The sequence below is a fragment of the Cyprinodon variegatus genome, unplaced genomic scaffold, assembly GCF_000732505.1.
Source record: "Cyprinodon variegatus isolate N-32 unplaced genomic scaffold, C_variegatus-1.0 Scaffold289, whole genome shotgun sequence".
NCBI lineage: Eukaryota > Metazoa > Chordata > Actinopteri > Cyprinodontiformes > Cyprinodontidae > Cyprinodon > Cyprinodon variegatus.
In genome coordinates, this window is record NW_015150742.1 from 726,815 (window position 1) to 738,460 (window position 11,646).

Sequence of the window (11,646 nt, forward strand, 5' to 3'; positions counted from 1 at the left end):
AAGTAAAGTAAAAATATCAGAAAAATCTACTTGAGTACAGTAAAGAAGTATTTGTACTTCATTACTTCCCATCTCTAGTACCAGGGGAGCTGAAGTATGACTTGTTTCTCTGTCCATGGTGCTGAAGCAGATGGAAACTGAACACGACTTGTTTCTCTGTCCATGGTGCTGAAGCAGATGGAAACTGAACACGACTTGTGTCTCTGTCCGTGGTGCTGAAGCAGTTCAAAGCTATAATGGATCATGGATTAGCACAGCAAACAGAGTATTCCCTACATATGGCATAAGTTTGTTTTTCTGCCTATCAATAATACCTGTGTAGTAGCAGGTAATGTAATTTGAATGGGAAAACCTAAATAATATGACATTGTTCTCAATCTGATCAAGAAAGTAAAAAACTTATATTACTCTGCTTGGTGCTGCATCACATGGATGTAGTAACTTCTTACATGTCTCACATTTAGAATGCAATGCTAGTAGGCAGCTAAAACTTTTTGTATCTCTGCCCATGGTCCTTACAAAGAAAAATGCACTCCATGCTACAATAATATATACTATATTTTATCAATGATCATATAGATAATATTTACAATGATGTCTGAGGAAAGAAAATGCAGCTGATCAGTTAGTTGCACTGTCCATGGTTCTGAAATGCGATTATGTTTTTTTCTTTCTCTACTGCTGGAATGTGGAACCAGACAGAGTACAATAATCTGCACTTGTTGCTGAAAATAAAAAGAATCAAGCATATTCCTATTGTGCTGAAGCATGAAATGGCCTGATCCAATATATCAAACTTTCTTGCCTTACAATAAGGCGTATGGTGTTGATTGATAACCTAAACATTTAAGTTTATTGTTTAAAACAATTACCATTATGTAGGAGAGAGTACTGAAGAAAAAGCCTGCCAAGGTTCTGAAGGAATATGTAATGTATCACTGTCCATACTGATGACACATTCTAAAACTATAACTTGTCTTCTTTGCTTTATTCTGACTATATTGTGGAACTGTTAGTTGTCTCAACAGATGTCCTAATTCATATTAGACAGACAAATCCCATTGCACCTCTTGAATAGTCACTCTCAATTCATACCAGTGCCATGGCAAATTTCTTTCCCTTTTACTGTAGGGCTGAATATGTCAATTAAAGAGGAAGAGCACTGGAGTATTTAACAGGATAAACCTTATATCATTCCTAACTAAGCACCATGGGCAGCAACCTGCAGTTCCATGCTTCAGAGCCAAAAAAAGGTCAAAGGTTTATTTTTCTCACAAAGTAAAGAGATATATTTTTGTCATGTTGATTAACTATTCCACACCCTAAACTTTAACGTATAGGCTTTTATTTAGCTGGAAGTAGAGGGCAGTCTATTATTCAATGTCTTGCACATTGTAGTCTTATATTATTCATATTTTTGGAAATTGTTAGCCATCTTTGATTGTTCATTTTTATACATAGGTTGTTTTGGATGTATACAATTTTTTGCCATGTAACTTTAATACTGAAGGTGTTATATATATATATATATATATATATATATATGTAGTGTTACATTTTATTTATTCTATTTTAATAAAAGAGGTTTTACATTTCACTTTCCCAAGGAATTACATCATAAATGATGACGATTATGTTGGATAATCAAATCTACTAATCTATCAGATTAAGAAAAGCATTTGTGCTATGTTATGTTAAAATGCAGGTTTTAAATAAGTATTAACGGCAGATAAAGGGGTCAGAATGCGACAATATCTGATTCCAAAGACCAGAATGTAGATATCTTTTTATTCCCTCAATATTGACCACATTTTTTTTTTTTCCCACTTTATGTGGATCAATTTTGATACAATTTTGTTAGTATACGCAAGATAGTCTCACTGTCTATATTTGGGCACCATGAGCATGTGCTGCTAGAGATGCCTCATTAATTTTGATCTCATAACACACTGCATGCAGACTAGAAGACTCAAAGAAGTGAGGGGGATTTACTCTCCAGTCAGAAAAGTTCAATAACTTACTACTTTTTTTCCCTCCAGTTTATAACCCCTGTTTAAGTTTAAAAGTAAGAGGGAAACTAAAGTTAGAAGGGCTTTTAATAAGGTTTGCAAATAAAAATCTGATTTTTTTTTATTTATTATTTAGCCATGTTTACTTTACTAAAATATTTTTTTTACAGTTCAGACAATCTTGTTAATAATGCCTTCTTGAGTTATTGGGAAATGAAAGCAATAATATATTTGGTTATAAAATCCTTTTTTAATTATTTTCAGATAAAAATCTTAAGGCATTGGCATGCATTTAGAATATGAAAGCACAACGCTGCTATAACTGCAAAGCAAAGGAAGGCAAACACAAGGGCCAATTGTGTAAAGATCCAGAGCTCATCATGGAGAAAATTTATTAACAGGAAATCACAACATATTTGACAACAATAGGGGTTTTTATGGAAAAGGAGCCCCAAAGAAATACAGATCATAGTTTTTCATAATATATTATAGGACAAAAGGCAAATGTTTGAAATTTGGTCTGGTGAGGTGAAAAATAAGTGAGAGCGATGGAGAACCAACACTTTAAGCATGGCATGTCTGCAAATAAAAACAGTTGTGGCACCATAAACATGTGGGGTTGTTCTTTTTCATAAGGGACAGAAATACTGGTCGGAGTTGTAATTTCATTGTGGAGCAGGACCCCAACTGTAAACATACAGCCAGAGCTACAAATGAATGGTTTAGATGAAATAATATTCATACAGCAACTTTATAAAAGTGTAGACCTTACATCTAAATGAGAACCTATAACATTATTTGAGCACCAGCGTTCACTAACGCTCTTCATGTAATCCAAGAAATGAGAGGGGCATGCCACACAAGATTTCACTTTGGAAGAAGTTCTGAAAACCGTGAATCCTTTTTTTCTTGCACTAAGCTAACATGCATTAAATTAAAATGACTGACCCTGAAAGATAGTGGGAGTAAGTGCCAGCCTTCCTAAATTTCAGACGCTTTAGCACAAGGTGGGATTTACAATGCACCCATGAAATCTCTCGCTGGGATGTGCATTCACTCGAACAACACTCCTGCTGTGCAAAGTCTGTCCTGGCAGATGCAGACAGTGAAGCACAGCAGCAGTACACGGATGCACAGGTAAAATACTGATGATTATAGATTTTTCCTAATGTGCTATAAAGTTTAGTGTTAAGCGGAGTACTCTGAGTGAAAGGTACAAGAAAAATAAACTGAAACTGATGTGATAATACAAAATATTAGCTCCACAGTCAGCATTTTAAAATCGATAAAAAGCCAGTGTAATTTCCTGCTAATTATTTTCAGTCACAATTCATTTCTTGAATTAACGGCTATCTCTAGTCTAGGAGCATTTAATTATAGCTACCCTAAAAAATGGCAGCGCCTCTTCATTTCATCCGTCACATGTCACGGCTGGAAGATCTCCAGATAAAGTGGGTCTTAAAGTCCCTCGGCCAATACCCAGCCCAGGGGATTGGGTAATGTTAATTTAATTTAATTTAAAATGAGCATCTAATTGAGGCGTCACTCTGCTGCAGGGCAGAGTGCTTGCGCCTTACTTTAAGACCTCTGACTGTCACAGACGGTGTGAATAATGCAAGTTCATCAGTGAATCTTTTTGTTCTTTTTGACTCATGTCCTCCCAGACCTCAAAGCTTTAAAAGAGTAAAAACGCCAGAAAATTTAACATGAGGAACTTCAAACTCTTAATCTTTTTTTCTCCATTTAGAGTAAATCTAAAGCAACAAATGAGCTAATTCTATTGATATTTTCTTTCCTTTGAAACTTTTCTTAGTGATTCGCTTTGTAAAGAAGGATCTTGAATCCTTTGTGGTGACGAATTAGACATGCCTGACTTGCAGCATCCATGCAGATCCTAACAGGAGACCATAGATCAGAGCACAAGCTACACAAATAATTAATACTCAAGGGCACGAGAGTTATGGTGCTGATGGAAAGGAGGAAAGTAAAAAATACAAAAAAGAAAGAAAGGTGCTTAAGCTTAGTTTGTGCCCAAACTGATTACAAGTACGTCCTTCTTATGTTTTTGTCGGATAGATATCGATGCAGCTTGTTACAAGTAATGCTTCAATGAGCAGTTTTTCCAATCTAGGCTTTCAATAAAACAGTAACACTTAGCTGGTTGCACTGACTGTGAAAATCCTCCTGTTTCATGTTGTGCTCGTTTGTTGTCTCCCTGTGCCGTCACTCTACTGTCTGCTTTATTGTTGCGATTGCACAGCATTGCCTTATGTTGATGAAAGCATGAGTGGATTCATACTTTGGAACGTGTGGCTCTGCTATTCTGATTCTATTTAGGTCAAGATCAACATGTATTTTTCAGCAGATGAAAACAACTTAACAGCCTGTTTGGGCTTGGTGGAATTGTTTGAGACACTTAGTGAGTGTTTTAATTTCTAGGACACAGTATGGAAAAATCAAACAAACATTATATGATCTAACTTAAAATTTCAACATGTCTTATAGGAATTTTTTATCTTCATTTATGTTTTTGTAAATCACAAAACATGGTAGACTCAACCTAATTTGACCTAAAGGTATTGTGGGGGATTTTTACAATTATTTTAAAAGACCCGGCCTCTGCACTTTAAAAGAAAAAGGTACATGCTTAAACCTTTACGCGCACAAGCCCAATTCTCCTTGTGCACGCTCTGTTTAAGTTGCTGTTCTCATAGCTCATACAAGCTTACTGTGTTTGAACCTCTGCCCTAACCACAAAATCTTTGAATCACTATATAAAGCAGGAACTGACCGTTTGGACAGATGATCACAACGTTTTGCTCCTCGTTTGGAACGTAACTCCTCCTCCACTGCGCAGTGCCTACGCCATCTTTGTTATTACTGTAGTCAGAGAGCGACAGCTTATGGTGACAGCGGGCCACTGTGACAGCAAATGGTGTTGTGTTCTATGTTCTGTCATTTTACATAAGCAGCCGTTACTGTACTACTGTGTCAAAGAAAAAAATAGCTTTTTTTCTTTTACAATAATGTTAATGTTATCTTATTTTCTGACTGTTTTTTTGCTGTTCTAACAGTTTCATCACCACTACATAAAAAAATGTTGTTAGTATCACTTCAGGATTAAACAAATGGCACATTTATATGGAAGGTAATGCATTAATATTCAAAATGAACACAGATTAAGTGCTTTAAAAACAGCATGAACCTGTGACTTAATCTTGCCTTTATACCTATTCAGAGACAAGCTCATACCCACGCCTAGTAGATTTTTCAGGACACACTTTGACACAGATTCCGCTTTGTGTAATACACTTCCTCTTTAATATTTGACAAAGTAACAGACTGTGTTTCTTCGCAGCTGTTTTTTCAATTACTTCTATTGTTAGTGCAGTTCAGATGAACTGTTGTAGCACAGTATTTCCTGAGGGCTTTAGGGAAACCAGTTTGGCACCATTTTCCTTCATTGACCTTTGTTTTCCAAATATTACATGAACAGCCACATTCCCTGATGTCAAATATCTCCTAAACTGATTCAAATTTCTTTGATGGCATTTTCCAAATATCTCGATGTAAGGAAGGAGTTTTCTTCAACACCATTATATAACTCATTCTTAAAAAAAACAATAATTTAAAGATACTTGTTTGTGCCAACATCGATATAGAGCTATTCTCGCACTACTCAGCACCTCAGCTCTTATCAGTTTCACCACATGTTGATGCCAGACAAACACAAGAAAACTTTTTATCGACAAGACAAAGACAAGAGAATTGTTCTTACTCTGTAAGACAGGTGAAAAAAATAAGATTTTTGCTGAGAAACATTGTTGTTTCAGATCAGTGTTGTAGAGATCAGTAAATTAATGAAAAAGATTAGTAAAGCTCTGGTTTCTGCAAAAGTAAAATTTGGAGGTAACATGAGAAAGTGCTCTCTGTTATTAGCTGAATGGAAAAAGACACCACAATGACAGATGTGCTTCTCACGGAGCTCAGTTATGAACCATGGTGCTCCACTCTGCTGACGGTTCATTTAGATAACAAACTTAAAGGCAACAAAACAAAAGTGCACCCCCCTGCACTTGTCTTTAGTCGTATTGCTATTGGAGGCTAATGTGGCTAATAAGATGATAGATTATGGTGCAGCTAGACTAAAGCTCACAATTAGAGTGGAAAAAAGCTACATATCGACCTAATGCCGGTTAATCACTGCAGAAAAGCTTAGGCAAAACTACCAAAAACACAGAAATTGGGGTAAAAGGGATATTGCTATATCCATTTGCATTGGCCAAATGTATTGCACTCGAAAAAATATAGTTGATATGCATCATATCTAAGTTTGGTGGTGGGGGGTTAATGTATAAACTGCTGAACACATAAATTGATCATCTTAAAATGAGGAGAGAAATAACTTTTTCACTTTAAGTCTTAGTTAAAAAATATCCTTTGTATTTTACTTAACCACACTATTTACCACATTATCCTTTCTATTTTTTGCTCTTGCTCTCTGTTTTGTTAAGGTAAGCAGTTTTAATTACCAACAGGATCCTCCTACGCTAAGTTTGTAAAATTAAAATAATACTTTTTTGCTTTTAATGAAAACAAGCTTACCTTAGAAAACATGTTGCAGCGGTATGATAATTTGAGAGTATTTCTTCTTAGTATCGATTTTCAGTGGACATGAAAGAAAATCTAATTGTCTTTTAGAATAAAAATGATAACAGTCATTTAAGGGTCTTTTTTATTTGATACATTTAGATGTACTCTGAATATCACAAGCCACCACCTCTATGTAAAGATATGTAAGGGGAGACAGCCGATATTAATTTCCTTTTTTTTCAACTGTGAAAAATATTGAACAGATCAAAACAGCTAGCAACATGGCTATAACATGTATCTTCCACTTAGAGAAACCAGTAAGGTCCGAAAGGCATGAAATTAACATGTCAACAGGACCCTTCTGTCATCCATCACTTGTCATCCCTCTCATCCATCTTCACTTGCCTTTATGCACACTTCTGGTGATTCATCATAACAGCAGTAGGTAAGATGTCAACCAAAATGACACTTCCCCTTTGAATATGTTGACAGGAAAACCATGTTGACCACATATAGGAAGAAAGAGAACAGACTGTATAAGAGGAATGTAGGAAATATATACTGTGAATAATAAGTCTCTTATTAATACAACATATTGAACCTTTTAGATATTATATTCTGTAGCTTTGTAATACCAGCGAAGAAGTTTTGCAGAAAATTAATAAGTTTAATTAGCAGTGAAACATTAAACACAGTCATTCTCCCAGAGAAAATGGTAATTAGACGGAAAATGCAATTTTTATCACAAATACTCATTAAAAAAACAGATTCAAATGAGCATCCGTGCACTGTAATGATTTAACAAATTAACGGCTGCACTGCTCTATGAAATGAAGTAACAGCGCTTTGGGGCTGAGTTACAATCATCCATCTGCATTGATTTCAGTGCAACATGTATTTCTGGTCGTCTTTCATCAGGACAGCTGATTGTTCATTTGTGAAAGTTTTCTGTTAAAAAAACAATCAAAGCAGAGCTAATAACGTGCGATGAATGTGAAAATAATCAGACTGAGGTGACAACATGGAGAGCTTGTATTGAGGGTGAACTCTACAGGCAAAACTGTCAACGCAACAAGCCCAAGGAGCTTGAACGGGTGAATGTTCACGGCTGTGATTTATTCATGGGCTATTACAGTGGGGGAAATGCTCCATTTTCAGATGCATCCATTATTTAAGGAAAGGACCCTGTAGATATAGCTCAACAGATTGCGGCGTAAAAAATGAATGCAAACCCAAACTTAAAATGTGTGTCTGAATCCTGCTTCGGGTCACTTTAAGTCAGGAGGACTGCTTAAAAGTGTTTATGTTATTCTTATTATTTTGGTGCAATACTTTATTTATACGCTTTTTAATAATAGATTGCAATCACCACTGTTTCCCCCAAACACATCTGTGCCTTTGAGATAGTTACTGTTGAACTGCTGAGGAAAATGTGCTGTGACAGAAGCACTTTTACAATACAAAGTTCTTTACCCTGAGATTTATTGGAGATTGGAAGACTCTACAGATTACACACACTGCTTCCTTCACATACTGTAAGTTAAAAAAAATGCATGAAGATGAGGGTGGCACAATGTAACAAAAGGAGTCAAAAGTGAGAAAGAGGCTTTTTTCATGTTAAACTCAAAATGTGTGTGTATTTTGGCTTAATTGCTGTTCTGAGTGGGTTGTTCTTTCAGCACATGGCACCCTTTTGAAAGTAGTTCCTTCAGCCCTGCTCAACATTCAGGGTTTCTCTCATGTGCCTTATGCAAGCAGAGGTATCAGCCTAAAGGTGGATAAAATAGAAGTAAACCACACATTTTAGAATGTCTATGTAAAAATAACTTGGATCCTATTCTGTCTGCCTCACAATCATGAGGCATTTTATGTTGGTTTAAAACATAAATTTCCATTTCTGTATATCAAAGATTCTTATTCAGACCGAAAAAGACTAGTTGAAACGATTAAGAAATGCTGTGGTTAGAGTGCTTATAGGAGATTAGTCAGGAAACTGAGATTTTGTATTAAATCCTTAAAACATGTCAGACTTCAGTGCAAGACTCGGTTGTCATTTCATTTTAGAAATCTTGCATCCAGGAAAGTGTATAACAGCATTTGAGAAATTCTGCACAGAAAATCTTTCCTCATCATCGCACAAGTACAGCAGTCACACATTGAAGCCCTTAATGTTCCGCTTCCTGACAAGTACTCTCTTGCGATGCTGCGACTGACTGTTTTCTCTCAAAGCTGCAGGCAGAGTGACGCTGCAGAAACAGACAGCAAAGAAGGCTGTCTGCTACCAGCAGAAAACACCAATCCCTGTCACGCTTCATAAACTGGGTTGAACCAGTTGAAAGCAAAGTACTAACAATTTTGCTAATTAATCCAAAAGCACAAATATGATTGCTAGAAAGTGACATAAACACGCTACATTGTCACTAATTTAAGTTTGTCCCAGAAAAAACTTGAGTGAAGAATCGATAGTAGGAGGTAAACAGACAAGTGAAACATTTTATTTTAGGTTATCGCTCATAGTTTGTACGGTAATAGAATGAGGTTTTTAAATCATATAATCTCTGGGGTGACTCTATCCTCAATCTTAATTGCATGTGTTTGAAGCTACAGAAAGCATATTTACGGAATATTTGAAGCCTACAGTGTAGAGTTAGGGTGTTTGTGCATCTTTGTGTCTTTGGGCATGTCTGAAATTTCACAGTTGTTTTGCAACACTTTAGGTTTCATCATCTTCCAAGCGAAAGCTTGCAACCACCGTACTTTACATGCAGTGTTATTTCCTGTAGCCAAAATGTTTAATTTCTTTTCTCAGTAAAGGGAATTTTCAGCCTTTCTTTCAAAATATGTTCTAATAATTCCTGATTCAGAGTTTTTGTTCTTCGCTCAAACATTAATATGAAACTATCAAAACAGTTTGAATCTAAGACCAAGGCAACCAGATTGAGTATGAAAGCATTTTAAATAACATTTTTAGCCAAAAAAATAATACCAACATGACCATGGCTAGGAAGTATTACCCTCTCAAAACCAAAACTGATTTTCAAGCCTTAGAGGCAAACCTGTTACATCATTTTGGATTGAAGCAACATCAAAATTGTTTTAAACATGGCCATAGGAAATGTTGTCATGCCAAAATGGCATATTTAAAGTGAAACCACAACACTGAATTGTACTCATACTGTTCTCATAGTCTTCCGCTTATCCAGGACAGGGGGTAGCAATATCGCCAGAGAATCCCAGACTTCCCTCTACCAGACCCTTTTCCAGTTCTGGAGGAGATGTGCTAGCAGGACTGTATGATGTCATTAACTTGGCACTGATGACTGGCTTGAATGTTCATTCCATCCAGCCCCCTAGCTCAGCCCAGTTTCCCATCACCATTCGTCTTTGTCACCTGCTCCCGTCTCTATTAATCCTGCCTTCTTCAAGCCATCTATGTCAGATTATTAGAGCCTTTAGTGAGAGTTCTCTAGTGTACCTTATTGTGTTCTGATTGCCTGAACTTGACATCTTTTGCCTTTGAATCTCTGAGCCTGCCTGTTCCTGTTAGGATCTGCTCGCCTGACCCGTCTTCGGACTCCTGCTGGATTCTGCTTCTTGACCAAACCTGGAACTGCTTCCTGACACCGACTTAGATTTCTGATCTTCTGGCTTGGACCGCTGTGAACCTTTTTGATAGCAGCTATGGCTTTGCCCTCTTGATTGTCCTGACTTCCTTTGTCTGCTTGGATCTGACCTTCTGCCTGTTCTGCAAACTTCAAGGCTTCAGTGTCTGGAACTCTCTGGGCAGGATTCGTTGCATGATGTTGGCAGCTGTTTGGCTGGAATCCACCTCTTCCCCTAGGCACAGACTGAACTTTAAGACAAGGTTAGTGACTCACACATTCATAATAATGCTTTGCCAGATTGACATGGTCACTAACCTGTGTTTCCCTCCTGAAGAGGTTCCGGTTGTAGACACCCTAGCTGCTCACTGCAGTTCTGTCATTTTTAAATAGATGTTTCTCTTGGTAATCTAACTGTCTGTCAGTCTTGAATACTGGGTCCTTGACATATGTTCCCTGTATTTTTGTGAGTTAACGTAAACCATGCAAAATAAAATTAATAAAGCTCTGCGTAAAGAACATGTGTTGATTAAAGGCAGCAGCTGTAACTCAGTGTTAAGATTATGTGAGATGCTTCTAACAGCTTCTAAACAATGTTTTTAAAGTCTTTGTTCCTGCAGATAATAAGCAAATCAAAAAACATTTAGCCTTCAGTGAGCAGCTTTCTGTATGAATGGTGTCATTAAATCTGTTGCTCTGTGCCATTGTCTTTCCTCTGTGCTTACGCTGAAGTTGCACTCCGTTTTTGTGTGCGGCAAGTGAATTTACATGTGGACATTGCTGTCGCGTGCACTTAAACGAAGTGATTGTAGTCCTTATTTATATACTTAAAATAATGAATATCAAATCTATTTAAAGTGCAGTTAAAACTTAACTATTGACTTGTACAAACTACTGCATTTACAGTGCTAGGTACTACAAAAGTAATGTAGTTGCTGTAACGCCTTACTTAATAACATCTTAGCCCCAAAACTGCTTATGAACTGGACCCCTGGATATTTTACCTTCAACCTATTTCTGCTGATTCTCATGCAAGTGAATTCAGGTATAAACTTCGACCAGGTATTTAGATTTAGACATGGCACGTGTTCCTTATATCAATGTTTTACATTATTATGTATGTCTACTTGAGTTTGCAATTACAAGCTAGAGGCTGTTTATTGTCCTTCGGAGCAAAATTCATGGCTCCATTAATTACGTCATTTGGGTCCTGAAGCAGCAGAGCAGCCCTAGACTATTAAACCACTACCAACACGTTTGAAGGTGTCCCATGGCATTTTACTTATACTGTTTGTCAAATCACAAACAATAACTTGAGCTAAAAAAAGGTAAGGCTTTAATAATATAAAGTGTTCTGTAGGTTTTCTTGTGATCCCTATGGCTGACTTGTGAATGCACTTTTTGAGTACTTAAGCTATGAGCTCCTGTGTCGTCACATTTCA